This window comes from Crocodylus siamensis, chromosome 3 (assembly GCF_052110815.1).
Source record: "Crocodylus siamensis isolate JL-2025a chromosome 3, ASM5211081v1, whole genome shotgun sequence".
NCBI lineage: Eukaryota > Metazoa > Chordata > Crocodylia > Crocodylidae > Crocodylus > Crocodylus siamensis.
Window position 1 is genome coordinate 42,173,343 of NC_143397.1, and position 22,741 is coordinate 42,196,083.

Genomic DNA, 22,741 nt, shown 5'->3' on the forward strand with positions numbered 1-22,741 from the left:
CACCAGGTCTTTGTTATCCCTGTGAGTTTATATTCATTTTTGCTTAGCAGAAAGACCAGTTCCTCCTGTTTTTTCCCCATGTTCCTGGCATTTGTGTACAGGCAGCTAAGCCTGCCATTGGAAGCCCCGGGCTTCCTAGTCCTCTTAGAAGAGTCCTATCCTTGGTCTGGAGTAGGAGTGAGTTCCTGTGTGTTACCTGATCTACTGATTCTGTGGTTGTCACTTCCAGGGCTTGTGCTAGTGATTGTCTACTCACCCCCCAGAGATCTTAGTTTAAAGCCCTGTCGAGCAGGTCAGACATTCTGGCTGAGAAAGCTTCTTTCACCTCAGAGTGAAGTGGAGGCCATCCCTTCCCAACAAACTACTGCCTCTCTCTCTGAAGTGCAGACTGTGATCAAAGAAGCCTAAGCCTTCACAATGGCACTAGCACTGCAGTCTTCTGTTGATTTCTTCAATACATCTCTCCCCCCTGTGCCTGTGACCCATAACCAGAAGGCTCAAGGAGAAAGTTACCTGTGCCCTCAACCCTCTTAGTCTATCCCCAACAGCCCTGTAGTCACTCTGGACCTGGCCAGGATTGCTCCAAACTGTGTAATTCTTGCCCACATGAATAAGGAGCATGGGGTAGTAGTTGGAAGGTTGGCCGAGTTTAGGAATCCTCACTGCCACATCCTGTATATGAGCCCCTGGGAGGCAGCAGATCACATGAGCCAGGGGGTCAGGATGGCAGATTGCTTCCTCTGTTCCTCTCAGGAGTCACCCATTACAACCACCCTGCATCTCTTCTTAGGGGTCACAGCTAGCTGCCTGTCTTCATCCAGAGCTAGGGCTTCTGGTGATGTCCCTGATGATGGGGTGACTCCTGTTGCTCAGTTCCAAGGGAGGAGTGACCCTAGTACTGTGTCTTGGGACCTGAGATAGATCTTCAAAGTTTGGATACAGACAAACATACATTTGTAGTGGCTTCAAAAGGGGAGGGGGAACTGGTATTCTGGACAGGACAGCAACTGTTATGCAATAACAAGCCTGTGGAGATATAAGTGGAGCAAACCATTCCACCTTCAACTTGGCTTCATCCAGAGACAGTTTTGGTGATTGAACTTGCTTGTATCAATGCAGATTCATGCACGCATAACAGTTCCCAAGCTGTGGTACCCCCACCACTTTTGAAGCTGCTTTACTAACCAATTAGAAAGCCTGTTACATGAAAATACTATAGTACCAGGAGTAGAGGAAAAGAAATCAGGAGGAACTTAGAAGAACTAAGTAGTGGGTGATTAATAGGTGTGGACTGCCCCTTCACCCACCTGTCAAAGTATCAAAAACTTCCTGCAAAATGACAAAATGAAAGACAAAAACTGATGCCTGGGAATGTTATAAAAGAGGGCTTCAGCAACTTATGTTCCCCAGGACCTTTTACTCAATGCATTATTGCACCTTCTAAAAAAGTCCACCCTGAATCTTCTATTAAATAGTCGAAGCAAGTAGGACACTGAGGACTGCCAATTGGGTCACATTAAACAGACTCATAAAATTGTAATCTACGGCTACATTCTTTTCAGCAAAGCTTACAAAACTATTTAAAAAGACAAAAGTAGCACTTAAAAACAACTTAGGTGCAATTTTCTTTTTCTTTGTATCCTAAAAGTGCTTCTCCAGCTGCATACGGGGCCATTTCTGTACTCATGCACAGTTTGCAATTCTATTACCTTCTAGTATCTACAGAGTGGGCATATCTACATGTGCACTTTGCCTAATTAGCTCCTCTGTAAAGCATCACTGTCTACATGAGTGCCCATATTAGGGTGCAGTAGATTCACTCTGCTGTAAAAGTGTACTGTTGGGGACAGTACTCTCTCAGGGCAGAGTACTTATCTGTGGTGAAATGAATGTGTAAATGCTAACCTGGGTGTACATTGAGCCCTGTCAGCCCAGGCAGCAGGGGGCCAGACCCCTGCCTGCTGCTTAGTCATAAGGCTGTGCACACTGGGGCAATCTCCTGCCCCATACAACTCCTCCACCACCTGCCACTGCCTCCTGGAGCCTGGGACTGACCCTCCAGACTCCATGTTACCCCAGGCCTGCTCCAGCCTGGCTCAAAATGCTGTGGTCCTGGGTGCATGTGAAGACTCTGTGCCCCGGTGCGGCTGACTCTGGTATGAACTGTGCCAAAGTTTATGATGTTTCCTTAATGGCATATGCAGATGCACCCAGTATAAACATGGAAACATCCGCATCAATACTGAACATGCTCCAGAGGCTATATATGGGCTATGCAGGTATGAAACTATGTACACACGCAAATCACAAAGTTGTAGTTGGACAAAAATCCATAGTTAGGACAAGCAAGGAATTCCTTTTGAAGATGGCTCTCCAGACATCCAAGAGGGATGGTGGAGCCAAGAGAAAGCAAACAAGCTAAAGGATGTGTGGCTCAGGCGGGGAGGGGGTGCTTTAATTAAAGCAGCTCCGAGAGCCGCTCTAATTAAAACTCCCAGAGCGTCTCATGTATCAGTATCCCCATGCTTCAAAATGGTAGTGGGAGTGCTTTATCTAAAGCTCATTCGACCTTTAGATAAAATGCCCTCACTGCCATTTTGAAGTGTGGGGACTCTAATACATAAGCTGAGGAGGCTGGTTGGAGTGCAGTAATCACCATACTCCAACACACTGTAATTACAGTCAACTCTTGTGGTAGAGGCAATATCTTTTGTTAGACCAACTAGATAGTTAAAAAACATATATATTTGCAAGCTTTTTGAGCTCACACACCCTTCCTCAGGCAAAGAAGAATGCAATCTAATAAAAGATATTGCCTCTATGATAAGAGTTCTGACTGCTTTGCCTTTAGACCAGCCCAGCTACAACCTATATCTTTGTAATTACAGTGCATCTGAGCAGCCTTCACACTCATGTATTGGCACCCTGAGAGCTTAAGCCTTGGCCGCCCCCCTCTCAGCACCGAGTTGCTAACAGCTTGGTGAGACCTAAGAGCCCCAGGAATGTTGCTTCCCCAAGGTTCCCTGGTTTCACTGAAACCGGCATAGTGGTAGCCTAACTCTCAGTGAGGAGCTGCAGCTCAGCTAGACCTGGGGAAGTACATTTCCTTGGGGCTGTCTGGTCTCACTGAAATTGAGCCTCCTGGCAGGGAGACCACAAGGCCAAATAAAGCAGGCTTCCCCAGTACCATGGTCTCTTTGCAGCTAAGCTGCTCAGACTAGTTGCTCCCAGCAGGAACTGGGGAGAGGGGAAGCCACTAGAGGTTTTTTTTTGGGGGGGGGGCAGGGAGAGAATCTGGGAGCTGTGCATCCTGGGATGATGGAGGAATGAAAATAAAGTGTTTTACTTCCCCTGAATATTCAAACAATACAGATATAAAGGTACCTGTTCTCTGAAAGGTGTGAAGAGGGGCATTCTTAGAAATTTATATTTGCTATTGGTATGGAGAAAATGAGACAGAAGAGTATGGCAGATTAATTATTTCAGTTCATTGATATGAGGGTCTTCATTTAAGTTCATTCAGCAACTTCTTTACTCATACTGAGCACCTTTACATGAGACACTTCACTGCACAACAGACTAATTTGCCACATAGTAAAGGGTCACTGTGTACACATGCATAGCAATTAGGGTATATTAGACTAATTTACTACACTGCCAGATAGTCGCATCAGGTACAAGTAGTATCTGGCAATGCAGTAAATCACTGCATGTGTGTGTAGATGATGACATCAGGATTAGTTTATTCCAGCTCAGATTGAACCACAGTATATTCAGTCACATTAATTGCACATGTACTACTAAATAGCCTGGAAAACTAACATCATCTGGCTCTTGGGGGAGACGTTTTAATGGACTTTAAAGTTCCTCTTGAAAGTGAAATGATATACCTACCTAAAAGGGCTGCATGAAGTTTCCATTGCTGATTTGATTTATGGAGATTAAGCCCAATTCAGTGACCAAATCTTCAAATCCAAATTGAATCAGGAGACCCTTTAATCTCTCCGAATCGAATCAGAACCCTCTGAATCAATGCGGAGAGATTTGATGATTCAGACATAGACACAGTTTTAAATGTTTTTTCTACATACCTCAAGCTACCAGACAACTCATGAATGCTGAGATGCTGGGGCAGATGGAATGTACCATGAGAGTGTGGGGTGGTCCCCAGAATGCTCAGCAGCAGACCCAGAAGTGGATCACAAGTACTTCCACTCCACTTCCATGTTCACTGAGGAGCACGTTGGGGATCCCCCAGCTCACCCCCTGGCTCAGCAACTACTGTCTCCTGGGTCTGGAGGGGCACCCAGGGTCCCCCCACGGCCAATCTCTGAGGGGTTCCCCCACACGCTCCCCTGCCACTTCCAGGTCTGCCGCCAAGCATCAACTAATTGAATCACTGTCCCTGATTTGGGCCCAATCCAAATCCAAAATGGCCCATTTCGCACACCCCTACTACTTGGCTCTTCAAGTACTGTCTCATCTTCCTTTCACTCCTCAGTTCATTGGAAGTGCTGCTCAGAAATTAATTATGGTGTTATGATTCTCCAGTCCCATTTTAACACTCTTTCCAATTTGATTTCTACTCACATTCTTTATGTCAGTTTATTCCAGACCTGTTTCCTCCTAGACAAACAATTTTTTTTAGTTCTCCCTCTGACATTATGGCCACATTCAGACATGCAGGGACATGCGGTTTGTGGTACCACAAATTGCTTTTCAGCACCACAAACCACATGAAGTAATTTTTTAAAGTGTCTTTTGTTGTAAATTTGTAACATGGGGCCAAAATTTACTACCAGGATTTCCTGGTGGAAAAAAGAAGAACAAAGAGTGGAACAATGCATGCACAACAAGCATATGCCAACACACACAGAGGTCAGGCTGTCCAGAGCAATGTTCTGGCTACAGGCCAGGCCTCCATGCTGCCTGACTTGTGTCTCTGATGCTCCAGGCCACCAGCATCACTGCTGGCCCTAGCCTCCAGCTCTCCCTGGCTGAAGAGCATGGGCAGTTTGCCTATTGTGGGCAAATCTGTCCTGCAATGAAGTATACATGCAGGGGTGTGTGCTGTGGTTATTTGTGCCGCTGCAAGCACACGCCCCTGCATGTCTGGACATGGCCTATGAGTCCATTCATGCCATCTGATGAAGTAGGCACCTGCCCACACATGCTTCCAATTTTCTGAAGGAGCTAGTCTATTGTTTTTCCTTCTGCCTGATTTCAAAATAATATGGCTGACTACTACTCTTTCTGACATTATATCATGGATGTTCAGCTGTTAAACTTAAGTTCAGCAGGGTCACAAAACATTTCACAGTCTTTGACACCAAACCTCTCCATTTGAATCCAAACACAAGGTCCATCCAAGGCAGATCAGTAAGCCAGCATAATTAAGGTATGTCCGTGACACAGAAAGGAGTGATGTGGTCTTCATTATCTCTGGATGCCTTTGATTCCCCAGCCATGTACCTACCCATAGAAATTGACTGGTGACATCTTTAAGAAGCTATTCAAATCCATATATGAACATCATACCTCTGGATGAGTTCATTATCTTGGATTTGGCCACACTTTACATAACATATTGCTTCTTCTATCCATCTACACAGCTAAAATTCTTAACCAGGGTCTCATAGTTGGATTACGCCATCTCTTCCTCTTACAAATGTCTGTCCCACTTCTACTCATTCAGAATGCTGCAGCACAGATCACTTTCCTAGTTTTCTGGTATGACCATGTCAACCCTCTCTTCATATTTCTCTACTGTCTCTTTAATTCATTGAATCAAGCATCACTCACTTATCTACATTTCAAGGCCCTGCACTGCTTGTCCAACTAACTATCATGTCTCATTCACTACAAAGATGCTATTGCTCACTGAGACCAGCTTTCATCACTTAACTCATTTTCAGATTTTACTGCTTTCTCTTATAACTCCTTATAGATTGGAGTGGGTCCCCACAAGTATTGCCTCTCAAGTAGATCAACATTGTATCATTGTTTCCTTGTTTTCCTGTTTGTTGGCATCTGCTTACTGTCACTTACCTTAGATTGTAAGCTATCTAAGTCAGGGGCCATATTTTTATTCTGCATTTATATAAAGCCTAGTACAACTGGCTTCTGGCTAGGGCTTCTATGAACTACTGCAATACAGTTAAGTATGGATATAAAAATTGTATTTAATTGAAGATATGCTATTCCTATGTATATATAACAGTGCTATCATAGCCCTATGCTGATGAGATCCTTAATATATGCACATTCAACAACATACAATATGGTCATAGTGAGCTCACATTAAATTTGCTCTTCTTCTCTGGCTGCTCTCGCATTTTTTAATACCTTTCCAGTATCTGCTATGTAGGACATCAAATTATTCAACTTTCTCCATTGTGATCAATAACTTTTTTGTATGTCACTGTCTTTAAAAATTAAAAGCAGATAACCTATTATTCTCCAAAAAATATCCATGGCCAAGTAATACATGAATCATTGTCTGCCAACATCTACTTATATGTAGCCCTTTATTTGTTACTTTAATGGCTGTTTTGATACTTGTGACTCAAGGTCACAGTCAAATCTGGTCTTCAGCAAATGTGAACAACTGAAGAAGCCAGCTTCTTTAATAAATACAGGTTTCTTATTTCAAAGTTTTATATGGCAATTTGTTGTCCCTCAGAGAGAAGCATCTCACTAAATGGCAAATGGAAAAGAGATTCAGGTATCGTAGTAACACAGCAACATATGTAGAAGTGAGCTTATTACTCTATTTATCTTTAAGAGATGCCAGCATTGTCAATTGTTATGTAGCCATCTGGTTGTATTTTTCAGGCAGCAAAAGTGCTGTCTTCAGTATAATGCTGTGCAATATGCAGCCTCTTAGGCCTGGTTTTGAACAAGTTTTACACTAGGGTAGCTGTACTCTTTTTATTGTTCTTTTTACTTTTATCTGGTATAAGTGAAAACAGAACCGAGCCTTATGTACTGTTCCTGCTGATGAAAATACTCATAGAAAATAATGTATGAGAATAAGTTTTTTCCTGATAATCCATCAATTAACTGTTCCTAACTTCATGTAATCCACTTGTTAAATTTACACCCATATACCAAACTGTTTGTGTAAATAAACCAATGGGAAATGATAAAATGTTCATTTCAGTTAATATGCTATCCATGTAGTTAGACATACACATGTAAGGGCTTCACCTCTTTAGAGCCATACGAATGATTAGAAATGTGACAAACTTCAGTATCTTGAACACAAACTCTGAAAAAAGTCAATGTGTAAGAAGCAGCAGTGCAGCTATCTTAAGGAAACTTGACTCTGCTTAATCCTACTCTTCTGTCCTGACATTAATGGCTAAGATTGATACAAGGAAGCATTCTGGGAACCAGTATTACTGATTAAATGCCTTGCTGGATTTGGATTTAAAGCTACTACACACTTCTGTGACTCTTTCACTAAGAATTGTTGTTACTAGAACAAGAGTTACAAGAATTTATAGAACAGTGTCTGGGCATGTCAAAGATGTTTATATAGTTTTAAAAGGTAGCTGAGGTTGGTCAGTTCAGCTAGTCAAGAAAACATTGGTTTTATTTTTACTTTGCTCTTTAATGTTTGCATCAATCATCTAAGTTCTTCATGCAACTATTTCCAAATCTCATTCTATGTGGGGCTTACATTTTTCAAGGCATCACAAACAATATTTATTATATTTATTCAGACATAAATTGGATGTGAGTTAGGTTATTAGGATATTAGCATTATATCTAATTTATCTCAGTAACATAAGGCAGTCAGGTGGTTTCTGTAAGGAATAATTTAGTAAAGTTTACAAATATAGTCAGATATTAAATAATTTGTTTGGAGAGTATGATAATCATAAACTATATAATAAAAAGTTACTTGTCATATTTTAAGTAATTAGCATGTTAAATCTTGGAAGATACTGAACACCTGTTGACTGGTGATGAATGATTCAATTCCCATGGTCTTAGTAACAGATTAAAAAGATAAACTATTTAGATTGGTTTGTATGGGTAGCCTACAGAGTATAATAAATGCTAATATATAACCTAAAAGGCTAGGAATCAGTCATGAAATTATGATTTCTAATGCTGAGTATGAAACTGACTTCTGAGACTCTGGGCAATTCAGTAAATCCCTTTGCCTCAGTTTCCCTGGTCTTACCTTGTTAAATTAGACAAGATGGAAATCATTAGTTAGATAGTCAGACCAACCCCTCAAGTTCCTCAGAAATACTGAGCATTCTTCACTTCCATTGAACTTTTCCCACTTCATAAAAACAAAACAGAAACTTTTATGAGAAGAGATACCACTTGCTCTGCTGTCTACTTACATAAGCACATCTTTGTCCAGTAATTAGTGTGTTTGCCTACTTTATCCTTGAGCCAGAATAACGGATTTGATCCAGAGGACTAAAGAAATTCACCTCCCACTGGGAATGGTCAAAATATCTCCAGAGACGCTAACTATATTTGTTACAATTTGTGGAATCCATTCCTAATTGCTTATGTGCAAAAACATTTCTCTCCAAGGGTTCCATGATATGTAGTTTTGCAGATGTCTTTTCCTGAATTGATCTATTGGGAAATAATTTTACCTTCCTAACAAAGTGAAAACAAGGATTTTTCTAAAAGCTCAGGTAAAAGTGACATTCTGGTTTACATTAAACAAAAGACCAAAAGTAAAAAGCATTTACAAAAAAATGAATATAACATATCAACTGAGAATTATGTACATGGTCAAAACATTGCAACTATTAAAAGCAACACAAGTTATAAGTGCAACCATAGGCAAAAGGCAGCACTGGGGAGAAACAGTGATTTAAAATGTATTAGTTTTAAACTATGTTCGTTTACCAATTTTCTTCAAATAAGTATTTTCTTGTTTCAAATATTTGATCTTTCATTTGGCAAGATGTCATGATTTTTTTAAATAGCATTTTTCATTTTCAAATACATACAATTTTTATACTTAGAAGATAGCTAAAAATAGAAATGAAGACTGCATGAATGCAAAGGAAAATACCTATAATTTTTCTCTGCCCCATTTAAGTTCTAGGTAGACCTTGGAACAATATGCTCAAATCCATAAAACTTAAGTCAACTGGATTGGAATCTTTCATAGAGAGGATGAGGGAAATGGTTATCTTGTCCATGATCCTGCAACTGCTTCAAGGAATGGGGGGAAGGCAGAATATGTTGTGAACAGTAACCTATGCTAATGCACATCTGAAAGCCATAACCTTTCCCACCATAACAAATTAGTTCAGCTCACAAACCCCTGGCCCAGATCCTTACTTTTCCTCTTTTTTTCCAAAGTCCCAGGGCTAGAGAAACTTTTGTTGCTAAGAGTCACAAATAGGGAAGAGAATCTGACTCTTACCGGGTGCTTAAGTCAAATACAGGGCCCTGTGCCAGGTAAATTTCAGACTATGTGAGACAATGAAGAGCAGTGCATATGGCCTAGTAAGAACTGGTCAGCATTTTTCTGATATAATTTTTTCATGAGAAAATTACAGTTTATTGAGGTGAAATATTTTACAGAACCACATTGATGTTGAAAAAAAAGCATTAAAAAATAACAAAGCAGGCTGATCATGTTAATTTTTGTCTTTTCTAGCTTTTCTGAATGGAATGTTCCTTTATTTCCCCCCTCATTTCAAAATTACTGCTTCATTGCAGTTTTTTGCATTATTTACATTACATTGGCAATCCCTCTATTTGAGAATAAATGTCTACCAGGGCTCAGAAGGTCCTGAGATGATTTAAGAGACCAATACTTGAGCCACAGATCCATCTGCACAAGCTCAGCTCTTTCCACAGAGGAAAGTAGGCTGCAGGTTGGGATTTATCTCCTTTTCCTTCCTCTACTCTCTCTTCTCTGCTTCAAAAGCAAACACTGTCTTGAAATGGGCTGCTGGTTTATTGAGGCTGTGCCACCACTGAAGTCAGTTGGCAGCCAGTTCCTCCCAAACCTTGATTCTGACATCTGTTTTCGTGAGCTATGTCTTCAGTAGCATTTTCTTTAGCCACTGTGAGATCTCAAGCAGTTACTACATTAGGATTTTACATTTGATTATATAAATAATATACCATATTTTTCTTGCATACCAAATACAACCCAGATAAGACATGCATCTTGTTTTTGGGAAAGCAGAATGAAGGAGATATTTTTTTTCTAAAGTATGGCTGCATAGGGCATAGGGACAGAGCCTAATATTCAGGTCATTCACCTTCCCTTTTTATTTCTGATAATTCCCTCATTTCTCCTACATAAAGCCTATCTTTTTGGACTTTTTTCATGGGAAAGTGTTGGAAATCAAGATTTGGATAGGCGTCAAAGATTACATTGAATTTTTTATGATTAAGCTTCATTCAAATTGTAATTTTTTCAATTAGCCAGGTGAAAGAGGCACATTTAACATTATGGTGTTACTTGATCTCAGTTGTCCCAAGGAAGCACAACGAATATAATTTTTATTCCAGATTTTTCCAAGTCCTCCAATTAGAACAGCTTAAAATCTTTGTTTCCTAATTTGTCAATTGTCTTGTAGTACAGCAGTTTGTTATGTTGAACATACATTGTCTCTTCAATAGGAAAGTTATAGTATGCATAATACATGTTAGAAATGACAGTATAGATTAAGAGGAAAACTAGCTGGCATTTTTTCCTGCTAACTCAGTACTAACAATTAACTCTCTCAAAAGCTGTGCTGTCAGTAAAGTAGTAATTCGTATACTGCAACATAAAAGTGAAAAAATGGGTTGTATAATATTAGCACTAAAATGTATACTATACAACTGGAAACAACACATATCTTCACATTACTGCTATCCAGTTTTTATAATAGAGCTAAATAGTGCAAATGCAAAGTACTATATTATAGTGGAGCTAGCAGGCAACCTTAACTATTGAATAAATTAGTATTGTAATTGCATTATAAGCCCATGTTTTTTAGTTACTTAAGTGTATTCAGACTTTTACTCTTTTCTCAAGCTGAATTTATTTATATAACCATTAAAAATAGTTCAAACATTACTGAGAACAAGGATAGTGAAATGCTAGGTAGCTTTGTTATTGTTAACTTACCTTCCTTTCCCATGCTCCCAAACACCAGAGGAGAAACTTGGTATTTGGTAAGAGGGATGATGGGAAGAAGGGATAGAGCAGAGAGCATTTTGCTGTCCTTCTGAAGATTCACTAAGCTGAGACTTGTCTGATTCATAGGTCTTTGGAAATTCCCTATCAGTAACGAGCTGGGAAAAGTTACTTTGGACTGAGTTGGGAATATAGCCCAGGTTACTAGCATGTCAAGTCTTACTCACCTTAACACTGTCTCCAGTTATTCACCCTCAAGTTTACTGAACAGCACTGGGTGGGATTCCCCACCTGCTCTCCTGGCTCCAGCTCCCAATTCTTTAAAAAAAAAAAGAAAGAAAGAAAAAAGCCCCAACTCACCAGCTCCTGCCAGGTGGGGATCGATTCCTGCTGCCCCCCAGTGTCTCATGCTGTGTGTGGGGCTCTGCCATGAGCCCCCAGAAGTCCTGAGGCTGCTGCAGCAGGCAGTGAGTGGGGATTTCCTTTTTTTTAAAGAACCAGGAGCTGAGGCTGGTGAGGTAACCATGGTGGAGCTGGGAGAGTGGACAGGGGGCTCGTGGCAGGGCCCTCCATAAAGTGCATGGCAGTGGGGAGGAGAGTAGCATGGACCACTCCCCCGCCTGGCAACAGGCAATGATTGGAAGCTTTATTTATTTATTTATTTTTAAGAATCGGGAGCTGGGGCCCGGTGAGGTAGTCATGGTGGGGACTGGGAGAGCAGGCGGGGATGGACGGACACTCAGGGGGACTGGGAGAGCAGGCAGGACATGGGGCCTGGCAGGGGTCCCCCAATGGTCTCCTCCTCCCTCCCTCAGCCCCTACCCCCTACTTACCAGCACAGAGTCAGGGTCTAGCTCCCTGCGACAGTGAATGAGAATTGCCCAAATCTCAGAAGCTCTCTGAAAGACAAAATATACGCATAGCTGCTATGGAGCCTGAGAGACTGCAAGTAACACCCCCCCCACACACACACACACATACACACATAGGTCTTCTTCAAATTACAAGCCTCCAGGTACAAAATTATGTCCTTCCAGTATAATTAAAATAAGCATAGAACACTGTCTAATGCAGTCTCACTTTGACCCAACTCTGAAGCCAAGAGATTAATACTATCTTCTTTGAAATATCACAACTCAGAGTTTCACAAGGAAAACCCTGAGACATAGAAAGGATCTATGAAAGACTTGATAATTCTTCACTAAAAATTAGTAGGTCAGTTAGGGAAGGCTCTGGGGATGAGAGCCAGTAAGATGACTCCAGAAAGATAACGAAGTTTCACACCAGTGAAACAAAACAATCTGAATCTGAATCTTAATCAAGATTTTGAATCAATTCATAAACCAGTCTGTGTCCTGAATTATCTTTCCCCTAAATCACATTTTAGATCATTAAGTTACCACACAAAGTATATTTAATAAAATTCCTATTCCTTCTCTTCCTTAGTTATAACATTTTTTCTAGTGTTACAAAATTATGTTTTTGTCTTTTTTAGGTTGAGCAAAGCAAAGCTAACCTAATAAAGCTTAAAGCTTAACTTTGATTCATCCATCTACTGATGGCTATGCCGTTATCCATAATTGTCCTCAAATGTTTTATTGAAATTCCTAATGTGCCTATACATTAAATTGGTTCACTGTGTCCATGAATATAAGCACAACATTTTTGGACACTTACATCTGATATACATAGACTAACTCTGTAGATGTCCCTGAACATCTGTTTTCTTTTTTTCATTTTCCTCTATTGACATGCATTTTTCTGTAAATTTAGCCTAAAATATCCAAGAGTGTTAAGAATTACCATATGCTGACAAAAATAGGACAATGCATCTTTTAGAATTTGATGATGATATCCTTTTAGTTAGGTATATAAATTGATTTCATCTTGGTAAATTATTAAAACCATCTTAACAAAAAGACCACAATACTATTTTAGTTTATTAAACCAAACAGCAAAAAACTAATCATAGTTTCATAGTTGGTAGGGTCAGAAGGGACCTGAGTAGATCATCAAGTTCGACCCTCTGCCATGGCAGGAAAGACTACTGGGGTCAAACAACCCCAGCAAGGTGTTTGTCTAGCCTTTTCCTAAAGACTCCCAGGGTAGGAACCAGCACCACTTTGCTTGGAAGTAGTGCCTCCTGATGTCTAATCTGAATTTACCCTCTGCCAGCTTGTGACCGTTACTTTTAGTCACTCTTGGTAATGCTCAAGGGAACAGGGACTCCCACAATGCCTGCTGGTCCCCTCTGACTAATCAATTTAATACTTTACTCCATTTTATATTGACATGAGTACTATTGTTTAAAAATACTGAAATGGATTTTTTTTCCAGTTAAGAGAAGGTGAATGTATTATCCACTATGATAATCTAAAATACACTGATATCTTTACCAAAGTAGTGACTGGTTATTTTAGGTCAAGTACTTAGGTATCCAATTCCTCAAACTTGGGCAATTTACATAAGGGTTTAAATGTTTCCTTTGATACTGTCTTCACTAATGATTGCATTTCACTGATACTGTCCTCAAATTCAGTTTGAAATTGATTTGTTTGCTTGCTATATATTTTGAAAGACTTGTACAACTTAGCATAAATTCAGTTCGCTGCTCATACTTTGAAAGTAGTGCCAAGGAAATATTACACCAGTACTGAAAGGTTGAACACATGCTTTGTAAATTCTCTTTTTCTCCTTCTCCTTAAATTGAATACAGTTCACAGCATTGTAACATACTGTCACATTAATTCATACCTTAGAAATGCCAAAACTATATGTGGTATGCGAGGGATTTGCAGGTTTACTGAACTAGCACAGGCACATTACATGGGAAAATCAAAATTAAAAAAAAATGTGGTTTCACAGGTGTTGTGAGGAACCTGTTTGAAAATCTATATTTTAAAACTGGGAAAAATGGAAGTACATGAGGAAAGAAAATACTAATAACCCATTTCCAAACTGCACAAAGAAAAACATGCATCAAATTTTAATTGTATCATCAAGTTTCTTCTTCTCTTCACCAGAGCGCCCCAAGGGATAACTAGGTCGAACGGTCACAAACTCCTGCAAGACCGCTTCAGGCGGGACATAAGGAAGAATTTCTTTACTGTTCGAGCCCCCAAGGTGTGGAACAGTCTGCCAGCGGAGGTGGTTCAAGCACCTACATTGAGCACCTTCAAGAGTAAATTGAACGCTTATCTTGCTGGGATCCTATGACCCCAGCTGACTTCCTGCCCTTTGGGCAGGGGGCTGGACTCGATGATCTCTTGAGGTCCCTTCCAGCCCTGATGTCTATGAAATCTATGAAATCATGAAGTTTGACATAATCAGGAAAATGAAACCTGAATTGCTTACCGTCATTGGAATTAGAGGTCTTAACTCTATGCTGATGGTTTGCTTCACTTTCAGAATTTATGAAATGACTTGTTTTTTTTAATCTCCTGGTCTGGAAGACATTAAGGGTCAATTCACTAAATATTATACCACATTTTCTGTGGATTGACCATAATTCTTTTTCCTCTAATATAGAAAACAGTGTAATGAGATAATTATCACTGACATTCATGTTTCATTCCCATGATATTTATGAAATATTTCTAAGCAACTAAGAGAATTAATCTTAGGGACACTGCTATTTTGCTAAAAAAATATTTAAAACTTCTTAATCAAAATATTCCCCTACATAGCTGAAAAAAACCCATAATCAAGCAATGCCAATAAAAACAGTAAGAACTATGAATTCAGTCCTACACATTATTATAGCTTACCATGAACTTGAAGTAATAGTCTCTATAGCAGCTAAATCACAAAGCGTACCAGAGCATAAATATGCAGGAGACCTCCCATTACAGTCAGGTCATCATATATTTGATTGTCAAATGCCCTGGGTCCTGCCCCAATGTTCCTATTAGGTAAAGGAATCAGATGACCATGCGTCTGAGAACAAGCAAGCAGGAGAGTGTGGTCAGCCAGTATTGAAGGAGACTCAAAGGCATTCTGGTATTCTACTCAGTGAAAGGCTGAAACATCAAGGGAAATTGATTGTGGCTATAAATCAGGTTCTATTTTGACCAAAATATATAAGGAAAATGCTATAAACATCTCATTTCAGCAAAGCTAATATTTTGTTTTCTATTCAGTTAATCAAGATTTTGATCTGGTTCATAAATCAGTCTCTGTTAATTCAGTTAAAAGCAAACCCTGGTCATAGAGGCTAAGTACAAGAGTTCAAGAAGTGGAGGTGCTCTAACTTTCAGACTTTAAGGGTGTGTCCAGATGAGCGCCCTTCAGCTGCTGCAAGAAGCATGTGCAGGGATAGGAAAATGTTCCCCCTGCTGCAATTTTGAAGCACACAGGCAAAATTAGACCCCTAAATATCCAGGGGTCAAAAAAAATGGAGCTAAAAAAAGTGGTGCAGGGCACGGTCCCAGACCATGGCAACTTGAGGCAACCAGAGACTAGGTCCTCCACAGAGACACTCTGGCTGCCAGAGCTTTGCTGTGGTTGGCCCTTGTCCTGGTGCTGAAGCATGCTGCCTCTGGCGCACCTCTGGGGCAGAAATGCCATTTGGGTCACTGGGACCCCACCTACACAGCAAGGGGCAGGGTGACAGCCCCAGCCTGGGCCCTGCTGCCCCCCACTGCCCTCTGCTGCCCAGAGGGGCTCTCTCAGGAGGCCCCAGAGTCATCACAGCCCCTTCTATGGTGAGTAGAGGCTTTTTTGTCTTTTAAGTGCCAGTGCCTGGGGTTTGGGGGGCAGCCATCCGGGGGATGGGGGTACAAGTAGGGGATGGGGCAGGGTAGAGCAGCCATTGAGGGCTCTGGGGGAGCATAGGGGTGGGGCTGGGTAGGGCAGGCATTGAGGGGGGCTGCAGGAGCCAGCGGGGGATGGGGCTAGGTGGGGCAGCAATCAGGGATCTGGGTGGGGCATGTGAGCCTTGCAGGGAGGGTGGTATCCCCTGCAGGGGCCATTTGGCCCCTGTGGTGGGACTGTTAACCCTCGGGGGGGGCTGTTTCCCTATGGGGGATTGTTACTCCTGGGAGCAGCAGCAAAACATATAGATATTTAGAATTCATTTTATGATGATGATAGAGACACTGCTAGGCATCCAAATTACTTCAACACTGTAGATATATAAATAAAACATGCCTAACTGATCGCTCACTCATTCTCTCTCTATATATAGTAGTGGTCTTTTGTTTTAATCATGGAGGAACATGGATTTGGGGGTATTTTACAGAGTGACTTTAGGATTTTTTTTTTATCAGGGGTTTTAAGTTTTCCAATAGGGAACACCAGAATTCCTGCTAGGAAGGCCAGTGGGAGAACCCTGCCTGCTCAGAGCTGGCATCTTGGACACAGCTGGCTGTGGCTGACCTCCTGGACAATTGAGGTCAGGAGGATATGCTTTGACAGTTCAAAAAAGGCCACCACACCCGAAACATCTTCCAGGTGACAGCTGCCCAGATGGCTGGGCCAGGGCACATATGGCAGCAGTGCCACACAAAGACCAACCCTGCAACACAGCCCACTAGCAGCTGGCCCAGAGGGGCAGATGCCTCTCCTGGCTGTGCAATCCCCATCCAGGGATGGAAGATGTGCAGCAGGTCACAGCCAGGCAGCAGCCCCCACTGCCAGACTGCTGCAGTGGGTAGAGGGTGCAGGGAACTCTCAGAGCTGCTTCAGAAGTCCAGATGGCACAAGGGGTAGTGTCCCCAGGTACCAATTTGCTGGGCCCCAGAAGCTCCGGAGAGTGAGTAGCCAGGCAGCTTTTTGTACTGATGGGGCCAGGACAGGGCAACTTTTTATACTGCTGGGGACAGCACAGATGCTGGCCCCAGGCTCTAGCTCCCTCTGGCTGCAGATCCTGGAGGAGCCAGGCAGGGTTATTTAGTCCCAAGTAGCACAATTTGCTCCACAACAAAGTGCATGTCTGAGCATGTGTGCTGCGGCAAAAAGCCCTGGCTCAAATTTACACAACTTCTATATGAGCTGCTGCAAGCGCATGTGGTTGCATGTGTGGATGCACTCTAAGTGTCCCCATTTAGGCTGGGAGGAAGTAGAATACGTTAGCACTTGTAGGGAGGGCGGGAGGGGAGGGGAGTTAAGAACCTGCCTGATCTGAGTGCAGCAGGTAGGGGGTGCTCTCACACACCTCCTAGAATTTTCTGGTGAACACCCCAAGAGATGACAAGATTGAATGGTTATAAACTCCTGCAAGACCGTTTCAGGCTGGACAAAAGGAAAAATTTCTTCACTGTCCAAACCCCCAAGGTCTGTATTAGCCTGCCACTGGAAGTGGTTCAAGGACCTACATTGAATGCCTTCAAGAGAAATTTGGATGCTTATCTTGCTAGGATCCTATGACCCCCGGTGACTTCCTGCCCCTCAGGCAGGGGGCTGGACTCGATTATCTTCCAAGGTTTCTTCCAGCCCTAATGTCTATGAAGTCTATGAATGCCCTGCAGGCTGAACAGGCTGCTGAAGACTCCCAAGCACAGCTGAATGGCCAAGTCACCCCTGATTGGTTGGAAGCAAAATCACAACCCCTTCCCCCACCACATACAGAGAACCTAGGCATCCTGGACAGACACACACACACACACACACACACACACACACACACACATACACACACTAGTGATCAAAGAACCTATGGTGAGTAACCTGTCCAGACCCTTTCCCCCTCCTGGGGCCAGAAACTGCAAGCAACTCACAACCTTACACTTACCATGTCATGAAAGGTTTCAGCTCTCGGCTGGGAAAACTTGGGTGCATGGGCTTCATCTCCCTGCTGTGGGAGATGGGGGGTCTGGGAAACCCAACCATCTGGACACAGAGGCATCAGCCTTCTGTGGTTCTTCAGGAGGAGAGGGAGGGAGCGGAGTTGCTAGGGAGAATTTCTGTTTCTCATTGTGCCTTAACTGCAGTGGTGCTAATACGTAGCTGCTCTGCCAAAAGGTTCCTGGAGGATTACCAGTGAAAATGTGCAGATTCACCTGTTAGTTACACCTCAGTTGTGGGGCTTGTAAAAAGCTTTCAGTGTATATTGGGGTCTATTTGGGCTAGAGTGTATGTCAGGTAGATCCGGGTAAACATACCAGCCTCTCTCAGGAAAGCAATGTGACTTTGAGGGATGGGGGTGGTCTGTTGACAGGCCCAAAGTTTTATAACCCTACTCAATGTACAGATTGATAAGCCCGCAAAACAGTTGGGGGGGCCGAGCCTGGTGTCTCAGCTTTGTTCCAAGCCAGTGGTATAACGGTTTGTGGAGGGAGGTTTGAAAGGCACGAGGGCAGTGAGGAGCATCACTAAATCAGCATCATCAGCCTTCAACATGAACAATCACTGAGCCAAGACCATACTGAATATCAGAGTAGACAACCACATCCTTTCCAAGGAGTCACATTAGACTGTTCCATCACCTATAAACATCACAGCCAGAAGGTCAGCAGTAAAGTCTCTGCACAGGTAACTGGCTTAAGACATTTATCCAGCATGACATGGGGTGCTAATTTCAAAGTGCTCAGAACCATCATACTAGCAATTGTATATGCCTCAGCAGATTACTGTGTTCCTATATGGTCCAGACATTGCATTAAGAGATCAACACTGTACTTAACAGTGCACAGACTCATAACAGGCTGCACAACTTATACACACAGAGATAAGTCCCTCATTGCTCATGAACTTGACAGAGGAGAGTGGGTCAAGCTGAACAGACTGAAATCTGGATATGGATGCTTCAGAACAATACTGTACAAGATGAACGTTTTGGACTGCCCTCTGTGTGAATGTGGTGTTCTCAATCCACACAGCACTTATTCAAAAGCTGCAATCTTTACAAATGCCAGACAAGGTAGATGGCATTCAGACACTGAGTGATAATTTCACAGTGGCTTATGGCTGGCATGGGAGGAGGGGGGGTTGGTGCCAGTGACAGCCTTGGGGTAGGGCCCGGCTTGTGCTCAGGCAGAGGAGGCAAGCTCTGGCTGAGCCTAGAGCTCTGCTCTGTTGGCGGGAAGAGGCATGACACAATGCTCCATGAGATGTCAGTAGATTGCAGCGTACTGTGAGTTGGGATGGGATGTTCATTCTGCATTCTAACCTACAACACTGAAGTCTGATACTGCATCCATCCTGGGTTATCCTAGAGCAGGATCTACCATTTTTATGGTGCTTTATGGGCCTTGACCATATGTTTGATTATGACTTCAGAGTGCTTTCTGCATTCCTACTGGACAAGTGTAACCTCTGTACCTGGCCACCTGGCCAGATGTCTTAAATCACATTAGTCTGATGTCAGGCAGCCAGTAAGGTGTAGTGATACCTTAAAGACTATGGGTGGGAATAAGCATTTGCAACACCTGGTCTAGGTGTAGATGGCTATTTTAAGCTGCCTACATCTAAACCTAGAGCAGGCATGTGCAGGAGTTTGCTGTTGTTGGGAGCAGTGCACGCAGCCTTTTTTTATTCCTGGAACTGAATGAGAAACCTCATGTAAGTTAGCTCAGGGCAGGCTGGATCAAGGGTCTAGCAGGTCAGCAGGAGATTTGGTGAGTCTGTGGGGTTAGCAGGTTTGGGGGAGGCTGGTGGCCTGCAGGGTGGGGTGTTCAATGGGGAGTGGAACTGGGGTGCTAAAAATAACTCAGTCAAAATCAGGGGGAGGCAGGAACAATGCAGTGCAGGGGCTGGGGCAAGCGCCTGTGCTTTTCCAGCCCTGGGCTGCACAGCAAATGCATGCTGATATTCCACAGATCAGATTAAGTGAACTAACTTAGATTGGGCATGTCATTTCTAGGGAGATTAAAGACCTATACACACCTGTTTTTTTGGGCACTTAGATCAACCTAACCCTGGTTAGGTCAGTCTAAATATAATGCCTGCATGTACTCTTAACTGTTTTCCATTGCATACACTGTTAATCTCTGCCTTCTAACCCTGATGTACAATTTGATAATTTTGAAGAAAACACCCCAATTCTTTCAGTGTTTTGGATTTTGTTCCTCTATACATTTCCTAACAAGGAAAGCAGGTTAAGTAATGGAGCTAGAAAGAACAACACTGCATCTCTCTCAGTCAAATGGTACCTGACTTACTGCTGCTAACACTTCAGGCTGTCTTACCATTGCTTTCTGTTCTGATGGTGTTCATGTTATTACTAATTATTTATGTAAGTGTCTGCTGAAACCAGACAGGCTTTGCAGAATGCCCTAAAGGCAATCTTTCAGCCTGTCATTAAATCTCAGGGTAATTTGATTCAAATGGGAGAATGAATTCCAAAATTGAAGGGCCCTCTTTGAAAATGCCTTGTCAGTATCCCTCTCATGACTTAAGTGTGAGGGCCCAATTTGAGTACTTTCACTGATTATAGCTGTAGCAGTATAATGGACACAGACTTTTAATCTAAAGGACACAGTGAAATTGTAATGAGATGCAAAAGTGAGCAGTGTCACCTTAATTATCAACTTTTTTGGAAATTTTACACATACACACACATATGTACTGTATATGTGTGTATGTGTGTATACACAAACCCACACATGCACACACACACATATATAGATATATAGATCTCTCTCTCTCTCTATATATATATATATATATATTTGTATATTTTTATATATATATATATATATGTATATATGTGGATTACAACAGACCAACTCTCAAGGTAATCATAAATTCTAATTTATTAAATGGAATATAAAGTTATAATAAAATTATAAATGTTTGGGGATTATGATGGGTACTAATCACCTTAAAACATATACACACATGAGCTCACTCATTCAAACCCATGTCATTCAAATCCATGTAGTATAGTATATAACAGGTGCTGCAGTGACTGTGAGAGCACTGGTGTTAGTATATCTACCTGTCTGAGGCTCTGTGTACCTACTGGCAATGGTCAGCTTCCTCCAAGGTGCTGTCTTCTCCAGAAGGGGGTCGCCTGCTTTTCCTTCTGTCTCGGTAGGTCAGGTGCTGGAAGAGAGGGCACTGCTGAGGGTAATGCTTCAGTGCCTTTTATCCCTTCTCTGGCAGACTTCTGTGATCCCCCAGCATCATCTTGGCTGCCCAATCTGGAAGTTGCTGTCTCATGTGGGTCTTGAGTAGTGTATGACAGTTGTTAGTCACAGTCACTGGGTGTTTTGCCCAATAGTGTAATTTCAGGAGTCCACCCTTGACTTGATTGACTTAATGGCTGTGTTGTTATGGGTTACAGGAATAGTCAATAGGGTGGGTGCTTAGTTCCAGGAATCAGTCTCCAGTGTTGATTAACTCAAACAGGGTATCTTCCTCCTGTCAGTCTGTTGCTGCTTGTTGCTGCTTGTTAACTTGTAACTGCATCTGGCTCTGCCTGTTAATCACTCACTCAGATTCTCTCCCATTCATTCAGAAAACCATCCAAAATGCAGCAATGGAATTCCAGTGATTACAATTTCAATGCATTCTTAAATAATAGTTCTTGTAAGGCAAGGTATGACTTTACTTTAAAGAAAACTACATTTGTTAAAATTTAAGAGGTATAAAATATAAAATACCGAATGCCAGGGTAAAGATGAGACAGATGAAATATAAAAAGAAATATACCTTAATCAATAAATGCATATGTGAGTATGTGAGGATTAACGGCCACTGAGGACAGTGAGTGAGTTAAGTTAGATGCAGTAGATTGATTTAGCGTGAACTTTAGACAGATATGGGAAATTTGCTTTGGGAAATAGGATTTAATCAAAGGGGGAAATGTGTTCACCAGGATATATTTACAGGCATGTTTTCAATGCACCTTGGCTTTTCTTGCCTCTTACAGGCATTGCTTTGAAGTAGATATTTTAGTTCTTTTTTTTCTTTTTTTTAGTGACACTTAGCTCAATGGATATGTAGATGTAGTTTTTAGGTTTCTCCTACAGAAAGCCATTTCATCTTTCTGGCTTGCTTCAATTCTTACCACACCCATGCAGTGTGTGTATGTGTACACACATATACAGACACACCACTTAGGACATGGGGATAGGATGGTGCAGGCTCTAAGGTGCATAACTGATTACCAGAGGTCACAAGTTTGAGGCCATAGCAGAAGTGCTCACAGCCTGGCCCTGTCAGATTCCAAGAAATCTGTGAACACTGTTAAAAATCTTGTCACAAGGACATTGACAGGAGGAAAGGACTTAGGAAAGAGATTTTAGAATCATTATGCATGGTTGTCTAAAAACATGACTTATGTGCAGCAAGATTACATGAAATATTCAGAATCATTAGGAAAGGAATAAAAGTCAACAGAAAAAATATTTTTGACATTATATAAATCAATTGGTCAAGCAAGACCTACCTGCAATAAGCCCATGCTGGCTATCCTTCAGAATGTTGCCTTCTGTTAGCCTATCAAGAATGGTTTCTTTGATAATTTGTTCCAAAATCTTCCCAGGGATTAAGATCAAACTGATTGGCCTGTAGTTTCCTGGGTCTTCTTTTCTCCTTTTCTTCAAGATGGGCACAACACTGGCCCTCTTCCAGTCTTCACGTACTTCACCCGCGTGCCATAAGTTCTCAAATATCCTTGCCAGACTGCACTATGATGTCTGTTAGTTCCTTTAGCATTCTTCATAGATT